Source organism: Eschrichtius robustus, chromosome 1, assembly GCF_028021215.1.
Source record: "Eschrichtius robustus isolate mEscRob2 chromosome 1, mEscRob2.pri, whole genome shotgun sequence".
Taxonomy (NCBI): Eukaryota; Metazoa; Chordata; class Mammalia; order Artiodactyla; family Eschrichtiidae; genus Eschrichtius; species Eschrichtius robustus.
In genome coordinates, this window is record NC_090824.1 from 144,027,927 (window position 1) to 144,046,712 (window position 18,786).

An 18,786-nucleotide genomic window follows, 5' to 3' on the forward strand; every position below is an offset into this window, starting at 1 on the left:
TTATGCGAACATCCCCTTTGGCCGCTTTGTTCCCTTGTTTGGCAATGTGTAAAGCGAAAGTGTTTCTCCCGTGGGGGAATGACGCGACCGGCCAGTGTAGCACGCAGGCCTTTCGAACAGCCAGCGGTTTATCTGGAGCAGTCCATTGGTGGGGCAGAGATGGGGGCCCCATTGCCATGCCTGCTGTGCTGCCGTGGCCAGACACTGTTCCCTTTCAGGTTTCCAAGTCCCCTCGCATGGCAGAGGTCTTCCGTTGAATGTCTGTCTGTGGTCCTCGGGGACCATGCCTTTGATCACTGTGAGTTACTCGGTAGTGTCACTGTGGCAGTGGAGAATTTCCAGGATGCATGGGGTGGGATCAGCATCAACGAAGGAGACAGGCTTGTGGTCTGTCTTCCCTGGTGTTCAGTGTTCCCGTATTCTGAAGACGTTTGTGGTTTCCAGTAGGGTCGTGTCGCCCTGTGGGCTGGAGGAGGGCACGTAGGACGAGGCTTTCAAGGGTTTGAGAGTTTCCTTAGGGGTCAGGGCCGTGAACATTCAAGATGGGAGCTGCCTGAGACGTGGCTGGGCATGTGGAGTAGTCTCCGCCGTGGGGATCCGACATGGGTCATGGTGGCTGAGGCCCACCACTTACTGTGGTGGGCATTCCCACGGGTCAATGGAAAGTGATTAGGCCTAGTTGGCGAGAAGTGGCACGTGGGCCCACGTTCGTTAGCCCCTTGAGTGGTTTCAGGCTGCATCTTGGCAGTAGACAGCTGCCGGTCGGTGTCGGCCCGACCATGGGAGTTCCCTTGCTTCCGGAAGTGCTGCGAGTGACCCCAAATGCCCATGAGATATACTGGTAGCTGACAGAGTCTCGAGGTGCACGTAGATGTCACAGCCAAGGCCCGGAGGCAGGTCTCGTCCAGGCTGTGTGTTTTTGTCAGAAGGCGTGGCTGTGGGAGAGCGGGAGTCCATGGACTATTTCAACAGCCCCTGGGGGTCAAAGTGTGCCTGCGGCCTCTTGAAGCTGACAGGGGTCTTTCTCCTTTCAGTTGGGGGTCTAACCAGGGTGCTGTGTATAAACTATTTCTTTTATTGTTGGACTCCTCTTCACAGGGCCATACGGACACACAGAGACCAAGACGCGTATTCAGCGGCACACAGAGAAACCCACAAGCACGTCCGCATGCGCAGTCACAGTCACACATGCCCAAACGCGTGAACACACACATACAGCCTCTCACACACCGGCCAACGTATGTGCCTAACTTCCTGCAGTCGTACTATCAGACAGGCAGTCAATTCTCGGTAAGGGATAGAGGTCCTTGGGAAGCAGTTTCAGAGCTCGAGGCCAGGTAAATGTTTGTATGGATCATGTCCTCTGAGGACACCGGCCCACTTATGAAGCCTCGGTGATTTCTGTCCACTTCTCAGGTGCAGGTGCTGGGAAAGGCTGGCCGTCGGCACAAAGAAGAAGACCTTCGTGTGCTCTGATGACTGGACGTGCTAAGAAGAACTGGAAAAAGTGAGGCGGGCCCATGTCCCCGAGCATGGTCGTGGATAACTCAGGATGGTAGGTATTCAAGCACCCCAAATGTGCCATTAGGTATTAGGTTTTCCTCAGACGGGCCCAATGGCTTCAAGAGTGGATTGATTGTTCCTCTTGCTGAGTGACCTGAGGGCTGTGGATTCTCCAGGCTTTTGAGGTAGCCCAGGCTCATGGCTCCTGTACAGAGCCCCGCGCACACCCCGGTTGTGTTCTGCAGCGTCCCAGCATGTGCTTGGATCGATGATGACACCCTTGCATGCATTTCTTGGAAAATCTGAACCAAATGAGTGAGAACACTCTACCGTCTCCTCATCGAAACTGAGGTTCAGCACGTTTCCTCTCTCAGGGGGAGAGGACAGTTAGGAATGAGGGCCAGTGTCCCCCGCCGACATGCATGCAAACACCACCAAAGGCTCCAGGATTGGAGGGGCTCCTGTCTGAGGGTTGACCGTGTCTGCACATAAGCTGTGTTATCTGTGAATCCAGGGTCCCTGCTGAATGGCTGTTGAGGGAATGCGAGGGGGCAGGCTCTCCTGCTGGTCTTAAGAGTCGGAGTGTGTGCTGGTCTAGGCCCAGTTAGCTTGCAGTTGGGAGGTGAGTTTTGGCCAGGATCACGCATCGTGCATGGCATTTTGGGGGTTGATTCTGGAAGCCAAAATGAGCAAGCGTCCGTGGTTGGTGCCTTGAACCTCAGGCCAGGCCTGTGGATCTCCCTGTTCTTGCGTTTTTCACGGTGAGGTTCTCGAGTGCCTAGTGAGGCTGGAGCAATGGGCGGGGGTGAGCTCGGTTGGGCATCGGAGGAAAGCGGCTGAAGGATTAGGCCTCGCTGCTGCCCTTGTTTGCTTCTCTACTTTAACTCCCGGCACAGTGTTGATGCCAAGCGGGTCATCGTGGAGTGGGGACAGGAACGAGTGCTGAATTTAAACCTGCGTGGATCACTGATGGCCCGCACAGGAAGGTAAGGGAAGATGTGGACATGTCCTTTGTGATGTCGTGGAATAGGCTATCATAATTGGGTTGCAGGTGCTGGCCTCGGCTTCCCAAGGATGTGTCATGTTCGTGATTGGCTGGCATCAGCTGCCTATGGAGGGGATGGCTTTGGCAGTTCAGGTGGATGAGGTGAGGTAGGTAACTGTGTAGATTTGGAATCCCATTGCCAGAGGAAAGACACCCAAAGGGTGTCTTGCGAGACGTAAAGAAGATTGACATGGTGACGCGTCTGTGCTGGCCTCCTTGGAGGATGTTTAGTTATGCGAACATCCCCTTTGGCCGCCTTGTTCCCTTGTTTGGGAATGTGCAAAGCGAAAGTGCTTCTCCCGGGGGGGCATGACTCGGCTTGCGAACAGCCATAGGTTTATCTGGAGCAGTCCATTGGGGGGACAGAGGTGGGGGCACTGTTGCGACACCAGGCGAACTGTCGTGGACAGCCACTGTGCCCTTTCAAGGTTCCAGGTCCCCTCGTGTGGCAAAGGTTTTCCGTTGAAAGTCTGTCTGTGGTCCTCGGGGACAGTGCCTTTGATCACTGTGAGTTCCTCGGTTGTGTCGCTGTGGCAGTGGAGAATTGCCAGGATGCATGGGGTGGGGTGGGCATCATCAAAGCAGACAGGCTTGCGGTGTGTCTTCCCTGCTGTTCAGTGTCTCCGTGTTCGCATGATGTCTGTGGCTTCAAGTAGAGTCGAGTCGCCCTGCAGGCAGGAGGAGCGCACTTAGGACGAGGCTGTGTAGCGTATGAGTGTTTCCTCAGTGGTCAGGGCCGCGAACCCTACCAGTTGGAAGCTTGCCTCTACGTGGCCGGGAAGGTGGCCTAATTTCCACTGTGGGGTTCCAACCTGTGTCATGGTTGCTGAAGCCCAACACTTCCCATTGAGGGCTTCCCACGGGGTCATGGAAAGTGATTTGGTCTAGTTGGCGAGATGAGGCACTTGGGCCGAAGTCCATTAACGCCTTGAGAAGTGCCAGGCTGCATCGTGCTTTTTGGCAACTGCAGGTCAGTGTCAGCCCGCCCATGGGAGGTTACCTTGCTTCCGGGAGCACTGGGAGAGACCCCAAGGGCACATCAGATGTGCTGGTAGGTGGCAGGATCTCCAGGTCCACATAGGTGTGACACCCACGGCCGGGAGGGAGGTCTCGTCCAGTCTTTGTGCTTTGGTCAGAAGGCGTGGCTGTGGGAGAGCGGGAGTCTGTGGCCTATTTCGACAGCCTTGGGGTCAAAGTTCGCATGCGGCCTCATGAAGCTGACAGGGGTCTTTCTCCTTTCAGTTGGGGGTCCAACCAGGGTGCTGTGTATAAACTATGACGTTTACTGTTAGAGGCGTCTGCAGAGGGCCACAGGGACACCCAGAGACCAAGACGCGTATTTTGCGGCACACACAGGAATCCACAAACGCATCCTCGTGCAGAGTCACAGTCACACACGCCCACACGTGTGAATACACAAATACAGCGTCTCACACACCGAGCAACGTACGTGCGTAACTTCCTTCAGTCGTGCTGTGAGACACACAATCAGTTTTCGGTAAGGGATAGTGGTACTTGGGAAGGAGGTTCCAGGCTCACGCCCAGATTATGTGTTCACAAAAATCATGTTCTCTGAGGACCCTGGTGCAATTTAGAAACCTGCGTGATTTCTGTCCACTTCTCAGGTGCAGTTGCAGCGTAAGGCTGGCTGTTGGCAGAGAAGAAGACCTTCGCATTGTCTGATGTCTGGATGTGCTAAGGAGAACTGGAAAAAGAGGGGCTCGTGCATGTTGCCGAGCATGGCTGTGGATATCTAAGGACGGTAGGCATTCACCCATACTAAGATGTGCCATTGGATATTAGGATTTCCACAGATGGACCCAATGGTTGCAAGAGTGGATTGATTGTTGGTCCTGCTGAGTGGCCTGAGGACTGTGGATTCCCCAGGCAGTTGGAGTATTTCCAGGTCATGGCTCCTCTGCAGAGACCCACGGCCTTCCCTTTTGTGTTCTGCAGCGTCCCAGCATGTGTTTGGATCGATGATGACACCCTTATATGCATTCCTTGGAAAATCTGAACAAAATGAGTGAGAATGCTCTACCGTCTCCTCATCGAAACTGAGGTCCAGCACGTTTCCTCTCTCGGGAGTACGGGACAGTTAGGAGTGAGGGCCAACGTCCCCTGCTGACAGGCATGCAAACACCACTAAGGGCTCCAGCATTGGAGGGGCTCCTGTCTGAGGGTCGACCATGTCTGCCCATAAGCTGGGTCATCTATGAATCCCCGGTCCCTGCTAAAAGGCCGTTGAGGGAATGCAAGAGGGCAGGCTTTCCTGCTAGTCTTCAGGGTCGGAGTGTGTTCTGGTATAGACCCAGTAAGATTGCAGCTTGGAGAGGTGATTTTTGGACAGGATCACGCTTTGTGCATGCCTGCTTCCGAGGTTGATTATGGAAGCCAAAATGAGCAAGCTTCCGTGGTTGGAGCCTGGAGCCTCAGGCCAGGCCTGTGGCCCTCTCTGTTGTTGTGTTTCACGCAGTGAGGTTCTTGACTGCCCGGTGTGGCTGGAGCAGTGGGCAGGCGTGGGCGGGAGTTGGGCGATGGCGGAAGGGGGCTGAAGGTTTAGGCCTCAGTGCTGCCCCTGTCAGCTCCTCTGCTGAAGTTGCCGGCACACTGTTGGCGCTAATTGGATGTTCGTGGAGTGGGGTGTGGGTCGAGTGAAGCATTTCAGTCTGGGTGGTGGCTGCTGGCCTGGAGAGAAAGGTAAGGTATCATGAGGAAAGGTCCTGTGTGATGTTGTAGGATGGGCTGTCATCATTGGTTTGCAGGCGCTGGCCTCGGCTTCCCAAGAATGTGTCTTGTTCGTGATGGGCTGGCATAAGCTGCCTATGGAGCGGATGGCTTTGGCAGTTCAAGTGGGTGAGTTGAGGTAGGTAACTTGTGTAGAGTTGCAATCCCGTTGCCCGAGGAATGACACCCAAAGGGTGTCTTGCGGGAAGTAGGGAAGATCGACATGCTGAGGCGTCTGTGCCGGCCTCCTTGGAGGTAGTTGAGTTATGCGAACATCCCCTTTGGCCGCTTTGTTCCCTTGTTTGGCAATGTGTAAAGCGAAAGTGTTTCTCCCGTGGGGGAATGACGCGACCGGCCAGTGTAGCACGCAGGCCTTTCGAACAGCCAGCGGTTTATCTGGAGCAGTCCATTGGTGGGGCAGAGATGGGGGCCCCATTGCCATGCCTGCTGTGCTGCCGTGGCCAGACACTGTTCCCTTTCAGGTTTCCAAGTCCCCTCGCATGGCAGAGGTCTTCCGTTGAATGTCTGTCTGTGGTCCTCGGGGACCATGCCTTTGATCACTGTGAGTTACTCGGTAGTGTCACTGTGGCAGTGGAGAATTTCCAGGATGCATGGGGTGGGATCAGCATCAACGAAGGAGACAGGCTTGTGGTCTGTCTTCCCTGGTGTTCAGTGTTCCCGTATTCTGAAGACGTTTGTGGTTTCCAGTAGGGTCGTGTCGCCCTGTGGGCTGGAGGAGGGCACGTAGGACGAGGCTTTCAAGGGTTTGAGAGTTTCCTTAGGGGTCAGGGCCGTGAACATTCAAGATGGGAGCTGCCTGAGACGTGGCTGGGCATGTGGAGTAGTCTCCGCCGTGGGGATCCGACATGGGTCATGGTGGCTGAGGCCCACCACTTACTGTGGTGGGCATTCCCACGGGTCAATGGAAAGTGATTAGGCCTAGTTGGCGAGAAGTGGCACGTGGGCCCACGTTCGTTAGCCCCTTGAGTGGTTTCAGGCTGCATCTTGGCAGTAGACAGCTGCCGGTCGGTGTCGGCCCGACCATGGGAGTTCCCTTGCTTCCGGAAGTGCTGCGAGTGACCCCAAATGCCCATGAGATATACTGGTAGCTGACAGAGTCTCGAGGTGCACGTAGATGTCACAGCCAAGGCCCGGAGGCAGGTCTCGTCCAGGCTGTGTGTTTTTGTCAGAAGGCGTGGCTGTGGGAGAGCGGGAGTCCATGGACTATTTCAACAGCCCCTGGGGGTCAAAGTGTGCCTGCGGCCTCTTGAAGCTGACAGGGGTCTTTCTCCTTTCAGTTGGGGGTCTAACCAGGGTGCTGTGTATAAACTATTTCTTTTATTGTTGGACTCCTCTTCACAGGGCCATACGGACACACAGAGACCAAGACGCGTATTCAGCGGCACACAGAGAAACCCACAAGCACGTCCGCATGCGCAGTCACAGTCACACATGCCCAAACGCGTGAACACACACATACAGCCTCTCACACACCGGCCAACGTATGTGCCTAACTTCCTGCAGTCGTACTATCAGACAGGCAGTCAATTCTCGCTAAGGGATAGAGGTCCTTGGGAAGCAGTTTCAGAGCTCGAGGCCAGGTAAATGTTTGTATGGATCATGTCCTCTGAGGACACCGGCCCACTTATGAAGCCTCGGTGATTTCTGTCCACTTCTCAGGTGCAGGTGCTGGGAAAGGCTGGCCGTCGGCACAAAGAAGAAGACCTTCGTGTGCTCTGATGACTGGACGTGCTAAGAAGAACTGGAAAAAGTGAGGCGGGCCCATGTCCCCGAGCATGGTCGTGGATAACTCAGGATGGTAGGTATTCAAGCACCCCAAATGTGCCATTAGGTATTAGGTTTTCCTCAGACGGGCCCAATGGCTTCAAGAGTGGATTGATTGTTCCTCTTGCTGAGTGACCTGAGGGCTGTGGATTCTCCAGGCTTTTGAGGTAGCCCAGGCTCATGGCTCCTGTACAGAGCCCCGCGCACACCCCGGTTGTGTTCTGCAGCGTCCCAGCATGTGCTTGGATCGATGATGACACCCTTGCATGCATTTCTTGGAAAATCTGAACCAAATGAGTGAGAACACTCTACCGTCTCCTCATCGAAACTGAGGTTCAGCACGTTTCCTCTCTCAGGGGGAGAGGACAGTTAGGAATGAGGGCCAGTGTCCCCCGCCGACATGCATGCAAACACCACCAAAGGCTCCAGGATTGGAGGGGCTCCTGTCTGAGGGTTGACCGTGTCTGCACATAAGCTGTGTTATCTGTGAATCCAGGGTCCCTGCTGAATGGCTGTTGAGGGAATGCGAGGGGGCAGGCTCTCCTGCTGGTCTTAAGAGTCGGAGTGTGTGCTGGTCTAGGCCCAGTTAGCTTGCAGTTGGGAGGTGAGTTTTGGCCAGGATCACGCATCGTGCATGGCATTTTGGGGGTTGATTCTGGAAGCCAAAATGAGCAAGCGTCCGTGGTTGGTGCCTTGAACCTCAGGCCAGGCCTGTGGATCTCCCTGTTCTTGCGTTTTTCACGGTGAGGTTCTCGAGTGCCTAGTGAGGCTGGAGCAATGGGCGGGGGTGAGCTCGGTTGGGCATCGGAGGAAAGCGGCTGAAGGATTAGGCCTCGCTGCTGCCCTTGTTTGCTTCTCTACTTTAACTCCCGGCACAGTGTTGATGCCAAGCGGGTCATCGTGGAGTGGGGACAGGAACGAGTGCTGAATTTAAACCTGCGTGGATCACTGATGGCCCGCACAGGAAGGTAAGGGAAGATGTGGACATGTCCTTTGTGATGTCGTGGAATAGGCTATCATAATTGGGTTGCAGGTGCTGGCCTCGGCTTCCCAAGGATGTGTCATGTTCGTGATTGGCTGGCATCAGCTGCCTATGGAGGGGATGGCTTTGGCAGTTCAGGTGGATGAGGTGAGGTAGGTAACTGTGTAGATTTGGAATCCCATTGCCAGAGGAAAGACACCCAAAGGGTGTCTTGCGAGACGTAAAGAAGATTGACATGGTGACGCGTCTGTGCTGGCCTCCTTGGAGGATGTTTAGTTATGCGAACATCCCCTTTGGCCGCCTTGTTCCCTTGTTTGGGAATGTGCAAAGCGAAAGTGCTTCTCCCGGGGGGGCATGACTCGGCTTGCGAACAGCCATAGGTTTATCTGGAGCAGTCCATTGGGGGGACAGAGGTGGGGGCACTGTTGCGACACCAGGCGAACTGTCGTGGACAGCCACTGTGCCCATTCAAGGTTCCAGGTCCCCTCGTGTGGCAAAGGTTTTCCGTTGAAAGTCTGTCTGTGGTCCTCGGGGACAGTGCCTTTGATCACTGTGAGTTCCTCGGTTGTGTCGCTGTGGCAGTGGAGAATTGCCAGGATGCATGGGGTGGGGTGGGCATCATCAAAGCAGACAGGCTTGCGGTGTGTCTTCCCTGCTGTTCAGTGTCTCCGTGTTCGCATGATGTCTGTGGCTTCAAGTAGAGTCGAGTCGCCCTGCAGGCAGGAGGAGCGCACTTAGGACGAGGCTGTGTAGCGTATGAGTGTTTCCTCAGTGGTCAGGGCCGCGAACCCTACCAGTTGGAAGCTTGCCTCTACGTGGCCGGGAAGGTGGCCTAATTTCCACTGTGGGGTTCCAACCTGTGTCATGGTTGCTGAAGCCCAACACTTCCCATTGAGGGCTTCCCACGGGGTCATGGAAAGTGATTTGGTCTAGTTGGCGAGATGAGGCACTTGGGCCGAAGTCCATTAACGCCTTGAGAAGTGCCAGGCTGCATCGTGCTTTTTGGCAACTGCAGGTCAGTGTCAGCCCGCCCATGGGAGGTTACCTTGCTTCCGGGAGCACTGGGAGAGACCCCAAGGGCACATCAGATGTGCTGGTAGGTGGCAGGATCTCCAGGTCCACATAGGTGTGACACCCACGGCCGGGAGGGAGGTCTCGTCCAGTCTTTGTGCTTTGGTCAGAAGGCGTGGCTGTGGGAGAGCGGGAGTCTGTGGCCTATTTCGACAGCCTTGGGGTCAAAGTTCGCATGCGGCCTCATGAAGCTGACAGGGGTCTTTCTCCTTTCAGTTGGGGGTCCAACCAGGGTGCTGTGTATAAACTATGACGTTTACTGTTAGAGGCGTCTGCAGAGGGCCACAGGGACACCCAGAGACCAAGACGCGTATTTTGCGGCACACACAGGAATCCACAAACGCATCCTCGTGCAGAGTCACAGTCACACACGCCCACACGTGTGAATACACAAATACAGCGTCTCACACACCGAGCAACGTACGTGCGTAACTTCCTTCAGTCGTGCTGTGAGACACACAATCAGTTTTCGGTAAGGGATAGTGGTACTTGGGAAGGAGGTTCCAGGCTCACGCCCAGATTATGTGTTCACAAAAATCATGTTCTCTGAGGACCCTGGTGCAATTTAGAAACCTGCGTGATTTCTGTCCACTTCTCAGGTGCAGTTGCAGCGTAAGGCTGGCTGTTGGCAGAGAAGAAGACCTTCGCATTGTCTGATGTCTGGATGTGCTAAGGAGAACTGGAAAAAGAGGGGCTCGTGCATGTTGCCGAGCATGGCTGTGGATATCTAAGGACGGTAGGCATTCACCCATACTAAGATGTGCCATTGGATATTAGGATTTCCACAGATGGACCCAATGGTTGCAAGAGTGGATTGATTGTTGGTCCTGCTGAGTGGCCTGAGGACTGTGGATTCCCCAGGCAGTTGGAGTATTTCCAGGTCATGGCTCCTCTGCAGAGACCCACGGCCTTCCCTTTTGTGTTCTGCAGCGTCCCAGCATGTGTTTGGATCGATGATGACACCCTTATATGCATTCCTTGGAAAATCTGAACAAAATGAGTGAGAATGCTCTACCGTCTCCTCATCGAAACTGAGGTCCAGCACGTTTCCTCTCTCGGGAGTACGGGACAGTTAGGAGTGAGGGCCAACGTCCCCTGCTGACAGGCATGCAAACACCACTAAGGGCTCCAGCATTGGAGGGGCTCCTGTCTGAGGGTCGACCATGTCTGCCCATAAGCTGGGTCATCTATGAATCCCCGGTCCCTGCTAAAAGGCCGTTGAGGGAATGCAAGAGGGCAGGCTTTCCTGCTAGTCTTCAGGGTCGGAGTGTGTTCTGGTATAGACCCAGTAAGATTGCAGCTTGGAGAGGTGATTTTTGGACAGGATCACGCTTTGTGCATGCCTGCTTCCGAGGTTGATTATGGAAGCCAAAATGAGCAAGCTTCCGTGGTTGGAGCCTGGAGCCTCAGGCCAGGCCTGTGGCCCTCTCTGTTGTTGTGTTTCACGCAGTGAGGTTCTTGACTGCCCGGTGTGGCTGGAGCAGTGGGCGGGCGTGGGCGGGAGTTGGGCGATGGCGGAAGGGGGCTGAAGGTTTAGACCTCAGTGCTGCCCCTGTCAGCTCCTCTGCTGAAGTTGCCGGCACACTGTTGGCGCTAAGTGGATGTTCGTGGAGTGGGGTGTGGGTCGAGTGAAGCATTTCAGTCTGGGTGGTGGCTGCTGGCCTGGAGAGAAAGGTAAGGTATCATGAGGAAAGGTCCTGTGTGATGTTGTAGGATGGGCTGTCATCATTGGGTTGCAGGCGCTGGCCTCGGCTTCCCAAGAATGTGTCTTGTTCGTGATGGGCTGGCATAAGCTGCCTATGGAGCGGATGGCTTTGGCAGTTCAAGTGGGTGAGTTGAGGTAGGTAACTTGTGTAGAGTTGCAATCCCGTTGCCCGAGGAATGACACCCAAAGGGTGTCTTGCGGGAAGTAGGGAAGATCGACATGCTGAGGCGTCTGTGCCGGCCTCCTTGGAGGTAGTTGAGTTATGCGAACATCCCCTTTGGCCGCTTTGTTCCCTTGTTTGGCAATGTGTAAAGCGAAAGTGTTTCTCACGTGGGGGAATGACGCGACCGGCCAGTGTAGCACGCAGGCCTTTCGAACAGCCAGAGGTTTATCTGGAGCAGTCCATTGGTGGGGCAGAGATGGGGGCCCCATTGCCATGCCTGCTGTGCTGCCGTGGCCAGACACTGTTCCCTTTCAGGTTTCCAAGTCCCCTCGCATGGCAGAGGTCTTCCGTTGAATGTCTGTCTGTGGTCCTCGGGGACCATGCCTTTGATCACTGTGAGTTACTCGGTAGTGTCACTGTGGCAGTGGAGAATTTCCAGGATGCATGGGGTGGGATCAGCATCAGCGAAGGAGACAGGCTTGTGGTCTGTCTTCCCTGGTGTTCAGTGTTCCCGTATTCTGAAGAAGTTTGTGGTTTCCAGTAGGGTCGTGTCGACCTGTGGGCTGGAGGAGGGCACGTAGGACGAGGCTTTCAAGGGTTTGAGAGTTTCCTTAGGGGTCAGGGCCGTGAACATTCAAGATGGGAGCTGCCTGAGACGTGGCTGGGCATGTGGAGTAGTCTCCGCCGTGGGGATCCGACATGGGTCATGGTGGCTGAGGCCCACCACTTCCTGTGGTGGGCAGTCCCACGGGTCAATGGAAAGTGATTAGGCCTAGTTGGCGAGAAGTGGCACGTGGGCCCACGTTCGTTAGCCCCTTGTGTGGTTTCAGGCCTCATCTTGGCAGTAGACAGCTGCCGGTCGGTGTCGGCCAGACCATGGGAGTTCCCTTGCTTCCGGAAGTGCTGCGAGTGACCCCAAATGCCCATGAGATACACTGGTAGCTGACAGAGTCTCGAGGTGCACGTAGATGTCACAGCCAAGGCCCGGAGGCAGGTCTCGTCCAGGCTGTGTGTTTTTGTCAGAAGGCGTGGCTGTGGGAGAGCGGGAGTCCATGGACTATTTCAACAGCCCCTGGGGGTCAAAGTGTGCCTGCGGCCTCTTGAAGCTGACAGGGGTCTTTCTCCTTTCAGTTGGGGGTCTAACCAGGGTGCTGTGTATAAACTATTTCTTTTATTGTTGGACTCCTCTTCACAGGGCCATAGGGACACACAGAGACCAAGACGCGTATTCAGCGGCACACAGAGAAACCCACAAGCACGTCCGCATGCGCAGTCACAGTCACACATGCCCAAACGCGCGAACACACACGTACAGCCTCTCACACACCGGCCAACGTATGTGCCTAACTTCCTGCAGTCGTACTATCAGACAGGCAGTCAATTCTCGCTAAGGGATAGAGGTCCTTGGGAAGCAGTTTCAGAGCTCGAGGCCAGGTAAATGTTTGTATGGATCATGTCCTCTGAGGACACCGGCCCACTTATGAAGCCTCGGTGATTTCTGTCCACTTCTCAGGTGCAGGTGCTGGGAAAGGCTGGCCGTCGGCACAAAGAAGAAGACCTTCGTGTGCTCTGATGACTGGACGTGCTAAGAAGAACTGGAAAAAGTGAGGCGGGCCCATGTCCCCGAGCATGGTCGTGGATAACTCAGGATGGTAGGTATTCAAGCACCCCAAATGTGCCATTAGGTATTAGGTTTTCCTCAGACGGGCCCAATGGCTTCAAGAGTGGATTGATTGTTCCTCTTGCTGAGTGACCTGAGGGCTGTGGATTCTCCAGGCTTTTGAGGTAGCCCAGGCTCATGGCTCCTGTACAGAGCCCCGCGCACACCCCGGTTGTGTTCTGCAGCGTCCCAGCATGTGCTTGGATCGATGATGACACCCTTGCATGCATTTCTTGGAAAATCTGAACCAAATGAGTGAGAACACTCTACCGTCTCCTCATCGAAACTGAGGTTCAGCACGTTTCCTCTCTCAGGGGGAGAGGACAGTTAGGAATGAGGGCCAGCGTCCCCCGCCGACATGCATGCAAACACCACCAAGGGCTCCAGGATTGGAGGGGCTCCTGTCTGAGGGTTGACCTTGTCTGCACATAAGCTGTGTTATCTGTGAATCCAGGGTCCCTGCTGAATGGCTGTTGAGGGAATGCGAGGGGGCAGGCTCTCCTGCTGGTCTTAAGAGTCGGAGTGTGTGCTGGTCTAGGCCCAGTTAGCTTGCAGTTGGGAGGTGAGTTTTGGCCAGGATCACGCATCGTGCATGGCATTTTGGGGGTTGATTCTGGAAGCCAAAATGAGCAAGCGTCCGTGGTTGGTGCCTTGAACCTCAGGCCAGGCCTGTGGATCTCCCTGTTCTTGCGTTTTTCACGGTGAGGTTCTCGAGTGCCTAGTGAGGCTGGAGCAATGGGCGGGGGTGAGCTCGGTTGGGCATCGGAGGAAAGCGGCTGAAGGATTAGGCCTCGCTGCTGCCCTTGTTTGCTTCTCTACTTTAACTCCCGGCACAGTGTTGATGCCAAGCGGGTCATCGTGGAGTGGGGACAGGAACGAGTGCTGAATTTAAACCTGCGTGGATCACTGATGGCCCGCACAGGAAGGTAAGGGAAGATGTGGACATGTCCTTTGTGATGTCGTGGAATAGGCTATCATAATTGGGTTGCAGGTGCTGGCCTCGGCTTCCCAAGGATGTGTCATGTTCGTGATTGGCTGGCATCAGCTGCCTATGGAGGGGATGGCTTTGGCAGTTCAGGTGGATGAGGTGAGGTAGGTAACTGTGTAGATTTGGAATCCCATTGCCAGAGGAAAGACACCCAAAGGGTGTCTTGCGAGACGTAAAGAAGATTGACATGGTGACGCGTCTGTGCTGGCCTCCTTGGAGGATGTTTAGTTATGCGAACATCCCCTTTGGCCGCCTTGTTCCCTTGTTTGGGAATGTGCAAAGCGAAAGTGCTTCTCCCGGGGGGGCATGACTCGGCTTGCGAACAGCCATAGGTTTATCTGGAGCAGTCCATTGGGGGGACAGAGGTGGGGGCACTGTTGCGACACCAGGCGAACTGTCGTGGACAGCCACTGTGCCCTTTCAAGGTTCCAGGTCCCCTCGTGTGGCAAAGGTTTTCCGTTGAAAGTCTGTCTGTGGTCCTCGGGGACAGTGCCTTTGATCACTGTGAGTTCCTCGGTTGTGTCGCTGTGGCAGTGGAGAATTGCCAGGATGCATGGGGTGGGGTGGGCATCATCAAAGCAGACAGGCTTGCGGTGTGTCTTCCCTGCTGTTCAGTGTCTCCGTGTTCGCATGATGTCTGTGGCTTCAAGTAGAGTCGAGTCGCCCTGCAGGCAGGAGGAGCGCACTTAGGACGAGGCTGTGTAGCGTATGAGTGTTTCCTCAGTGGTCAGGGCCGCGAACCCTACCAGTTGGAAGCTTGCCTCTACGTGGCCGGGAAGGTGGCCTAATTTCCACTGTGGGGTTCCAACCTGTGTCATGGTTGCTGAAGCCCAACACTTCCCATTGAGGGCTTCCCACGGGGTCATGGAAAGTGATTTGGTCTAGTTGGCGAGATGAGGCACTTGGGCCGAAGTCCATTAACGCCTTGAGAAGTGCCAGGCTGCATCGTGCTTTTTGGCAACTGCAGGTCAGTGTCAGCCCGCCCATGGGAGGTTACCTTGCTTCCGGGAGCACTGGGAGAGACCCCAAGGGCACATCAGATGTGCTGGTAGGTGGCAGGATCTCCAGGTCCACATAGGTGTGACACCCACGGCCGGGAGGGAGGTCTCGTCCAGTCTTTGTGCTTTGGTCAGAAGGCGTGGCTGTGGGAGAGCGGGAGTCTGTGGCCTATTTCGACAGCCTTGGGGTCAAAGTTCGCATGCGGCCTCATGAAGCTGACAGGGGTCTTTCTCCTTTCAGTTGGGGGTCCAACCAGGGTGCTGTGTATAAACTATGACGTTTACTGTTAGAGGCGTCTGCAGAGGGCCACAGGGACACCCAGAGACCAAGACGCGTATTTTGCGGCACACACAGGAATCCACAAACGCATCCTCGTGCAGAGTCACAGTCACACACGCCCACACGTGTGAATACACAAATACAGCGTCTCACACACCGAGCAACGTACGTGCGTAACTTCCTTCAGTCGTGCTGTGAGACACACAATCAGTTTTCGGTAAGGGATAGTGGTACTTGGGAAGGAGGTTCCAGGCTCACGCCCAGATTATGTGTTCACAAAAATCATGTTCTCTGAGGACCCTGGTGCAATTTAGAAACCTGCGTGATTTCTGTCCACTTCTCAGGTGCAGTTGCAGCGTAAGGCTGGCTGTTGGCAGAGAAGAAGACCTTCGCATTGTCTGATGTCTGGATGTGCTAAGGAGAACTGGAAAAAGAGGGGCTGGTGCATGTTGCCGAGCATGGCTGTGGATATCTAAGGACGGTAGGCATTCACCCATACTAAGATGTGCCATTGGATATTAGGATTTCCACAGATGGACCCAATGGTTGCAAGAGTGGATTGATTGTTGGTCCTGCTGAGTGGCCTGAGGACTGTGGATTCCCCAGGCAGTTGGAGTATTTCCAGGTCATGGCTCCTCTGCAGAGACCCACGGCCTTCCCTTTTGTGTTCTGCAGCGTCCCAGCATGTGTTTGGATCGATGATGACACCCTTATATGCATTCCTTGGAAAATCTGAACAAAATGAGTGAGAATGCTCTACCGTCTCCTCATCGAAACTGAGGTCCAGCACGTTTCCTCTCTCGGGAGTACGGGACAGTTAGGAGTGAGGGCCAACGTCCCCTGCTGACAGGAATGCAAACACCACTAAGGGCTCCAGCATTGGAGGGGCTCCTGTCTGAGGGTCGACCATGTCTGCCCATAAGCTGGGTCATCTATGAATCCCCGGTCCCTGCTAAAAGGCCGTTGAGGGAATGCAAGAGGGCAGGCTTTCCTGCTAGTCTTCAGGGTCGGAGTGTGTTCTGGTATAGACCCAGTAAGATTGCAGCTTGGAGAGGTGATTTTTGGACAGGATCACGCTTTGTGCATGCCTGCTTCCGAGGTTGATTATGGAAGCCAAAATGAGCAAGCTTCCGTGGTTGGAGCCTGGAGCCTCAGGCCAGGCCTGTGGCCCTCTCTGTTGTTGTGTTTCACGCAGTGAGGTTCTTGACTGCCCGGTGTGGCTGGAGCAGTGGGCAGGCGTGGGCGGGAGTTGGGCGATGGCGGAAGGGGGCTGAAGGTTTAGACCTCAGTGCTGCCCCTGTCAGCTCCTCTGCTGAAGTTGCCGGCACACTGTTGGCGCTAAGTGGATGTTCGTGGAGTGGGGTGTGGGTCGAGTGAAGCATTTCAGTCTGGGTGGTGGCTGCTGGCCTGGAGAGAAAGGTAAGGTATCATGAGGAAAGGTCCTGTGTGATGTTGTAGGATGGGCTGTCATCATTGGGTTGCAGGCGCTGGCCTCGGCTTCCCAAGAATGTGTCTTGTTCGTGATGGGCTGGCATAAGCTGCCTATGGAGCGGATGGCTTTGGCAGTTCAAGTGGGTGAGTTGAGGTAGGTAACTTGTGTAGAGTTGCAATCCCGTTGCCCGAGGAATGACACCCAAAGGGTGTCTTGCGGGAAGTAGGGAAGATCGACATGCTGAGGCGTCTGTGCCGGCCTCCTTGGAGGTAGTTGAGTTATGCGAACATCCCCTTTGGCCGCTTTGTTCCCTTGTTTGGCAATGTGTAAAGCGAAAGTGTTTCTCACGTGGGGGAATGACGCGACCGGCCAGTGTAGCACGCAGGCCTTTCGAACAGCCAGAGGTTTATCTGGAGCAGTCCATTGGTGGGGCAGAGATGGGGGCCCCATTGCCATGCCTGCTGTGCTGCCGTGGCCAGACACTGTTCCCTTTCAGGTTTCCAAGTCCCCTCGCATGGCAGAGGTCTTCCGTTGAATGTCTGTCTGTGGTCCTCGGGGACCATGCCTTTGATCACTGTGAGTTACTCGGTAGTGTCACTGTGGCAGTGGAGAATTTCCAGGATGCATGGGGTGGGATCAGCATCAGCGAAGGAGACAGGCTTGTGGTCTGTCTTCCCTGGTGTTCAGTGTTCCCGTATTCTGAAGACGTTTGTGGTTTCCAGTAGGGTCGTGTCGACCTGTGGGCTGGAGGAGGGCACGTAGGACGAGGCTTTCAAGGGTTTGAGAGTTTCCTTAGGGGTCAGGGCCGTGAACATTCAAGATGGGAGCTGCCTGAGACGTGGCTGGGCATGTGGAGTAGTCTCCGCCGTGGGGATCCGACATGGGTCATGGTGGCTGAGGCCCACCACTTCCTGTGGTGGGCAGTCCCACGGGTCAATGGAAAGTGATTAGGCCTAGTTGGCGAGAAGTGGCACGTGGGCCCACGTTCGTTAGCCCCTTGTGTGGTTTCAGGCCTCATCTTGGCAGTAGACAGCTGCCGGTCCGTGTCGGCCAGACCATGGGAGTTCCCTTGCTTCCGGAAGTGCTGCGAGTGACCCCAAATGCCCATGAGATACACTGGTAGCTGACAGAGTCTCGAGGTGCACGTAGATGTCACAGCCAAGGCCCGGAGGCAGGTCTCGTCCAGGCTGTGTGTTTTTGTCAGAAGGCGTGGCTGTGGGAGAGCGGGAGTCCATGGACTATTTCAACAGCCCCTGGGGGTCAAAGTGTGCCTGCGGCCTCTTGAAGCTGACAGGGGTCTTTCTCCTTTCAGTTGGGGGTCTAACCAGGGTGCTGTGTATAAACTATTTCTTTTATTGTTGGACTCCTCTTCACAGGGCCATAGGGACACACAGAGACCAAGACGCGTATTCAGCGGCACACAGAGAAACCCACAAGCACGTCCGCATGCGCAGTCACAGTCACACATGCCCAAACGCGTGAACACACACGTACAGCCTCTCACACACCGGCCAACGTATGTGCCTAACTTCCTGCAGTCGTACTATCAGACAGGCAGTCAATTCTCGGTAAGGGATAGAGGTCCTTGGGAAGCAGTTTCAGAGCTCGAGGCCAGGTAAATGTTTGTATGGATCATGTCCTCTGAGGACACCGGCCCACTTATGAAGCCTCGGTGATTTCTGTCCACTTCTCAGGTGCAGGTGCTGGGAAAGGCTGGCCGTCGGCACAAAGAAGAAGACCTTCGTGTGCTCTGATGACTGGACGTGCTAAGAAGAACTGGAAAAAGTGAGGCGGGCCCATGTCCCCGAGCATGGTCGTGGATAACTCAGGATGGTAGGTATTCAAGCACCCCAAATGTGCCATTAGGTATTAGGTTTTCCTCAGACGGGCCCAATGGCTTCAAGAGTGGATTGATTGTTCCTCTTGCTGAGTGACCTGAGGGCTGTGGATTCTCCAGGCTTTTGAGGTAGCCCAGGCTCATGGCTCCTGTACAGAGCCCCGCGCACACCCCGGTTGTGTTCTGCAGCGTCCCAGCATGTGCTTGGATCGATGATGACACCCTTGCATGCATTTCTTGGAAAATCTGAACCAAATGAGTGAGAACACTCTACCGTCTCCTCATCGAAACTGAGGTTCAGCACGTTTCCTCTCTCAGGGGTAGAGGACAGTTAGGAATGAGGGCCAGCGTCCCCCGCCGACATGCATGCAAACACCACCAAGGGCTCCAGGATTGGAGGGGCTCCTGTCTGAGGGTTGACCGTGTCTGCACATAAGCTGTGTTATCTGTGAATCCAGGGTCCCTGCTGAATGGCTGTTGAGGGAATGCGAGGGGGCAGGCTCTCCTGCTGGTCTTAAGAGTCGGAGTGTGTGCTGGTCTAGGCCCAGTTAGCTTGCAGTTGGGAGGTGAGTTTTGGCCAGGATCACGCATCGTGCATGCCATTTTGGGG

General features: G+C 55.0%; 7 non-coding genes across 7 annotated transcripts; all 7 read left to right on the forward strand.

The window, feature by feature from the left end:
* The first annotated feature begins 1,765 nt into the window (after positions 1 to 1,765).
* Positions 1,766 to 1,858, forward strand: LOC137778749 (small nucleolar RNA SNORD116). Its single transcript, XR_011076992.1, has one exon. It is a non-coding gene; the product is annotated as a small nucleolar RNA SNORD116 (small nucleolar RNA).
* A 2,663-nt stretch (positions 1,859 to 4,521) lies between these two features.
* LOC137753700 (small nucleolar RNA SNORD116) lies at positions 4,522 to 4,614 on the forward strand. Its single transcript, XR_011071553.1, has one exon. It is a non-coding gene; the product is annotated as a small nucleolar RNA SNORD116 (small nucleolar RNA).
* Positions 4,615 to 7,304: 2,690 nt separating this feature from the next.
* LOC137778757 (small nucleolar RNA SNORD116) lies at positions 7,305 to 7,397 on the forward strand. The gene has a single exon (XR_011076995.1). It is a non-coding gene; the product is annotated as a small nucleolar RNA SNORD116 (small nucleolar RNA).
* A 2,663-nt stretch (positions 7,398 to 10,060) lies between these two features.
* On the forward strand, positions 10,061 to 10,153 carry LOC137753703 (small nucleolar RNA SNORD116). The gene has a single exon (XR_011071554.1). It is a non-coding gene; the product is annotated as a small nucleolar RNA SNORD116 (small nucleolar RNA).
* A 2,690-nt stretch (positions 10,154 to 12,843) lies between these two features.
* LOC137778764 (small nucleolar RNA SNORD116) lies at positions 12,844 to 12,936 on the forward strand. The gene has a single exon (XR_011076997.1). It is a non-coding gene; the product is annotated as a small nucleolar RNA SNORD116 (small nucleolar RNA).
* A 2,663-nt stretch (positions 12,937 to 15,599) lies between these two features.
* Positions 15,600 to 15,692, forward strand: LOC137753708 (small nucleolar RNA SNORD116). The gene has a single exon (XR_011071556.1). It is a non-coding gene; the product is annotated as a small nucleolar RNA SNORD116 (small nucleolar RNA).
* Positions 15,693 to 18,382: 2,690 nt separating this feature from the next.
* LOC137778770 (small nucleolar RNA SNORD116) lies at positions 18,383 to 18,475 on the forward strand. Its single transcript, XR_011076998.1, has one exon. It is a non-coding gene; the product is annotated as a small nucleolar RNA SNORD116 (small nucleolar RNA).
* Positions 18,476 to 18,786: the final 311 nt, after the last annotated feature.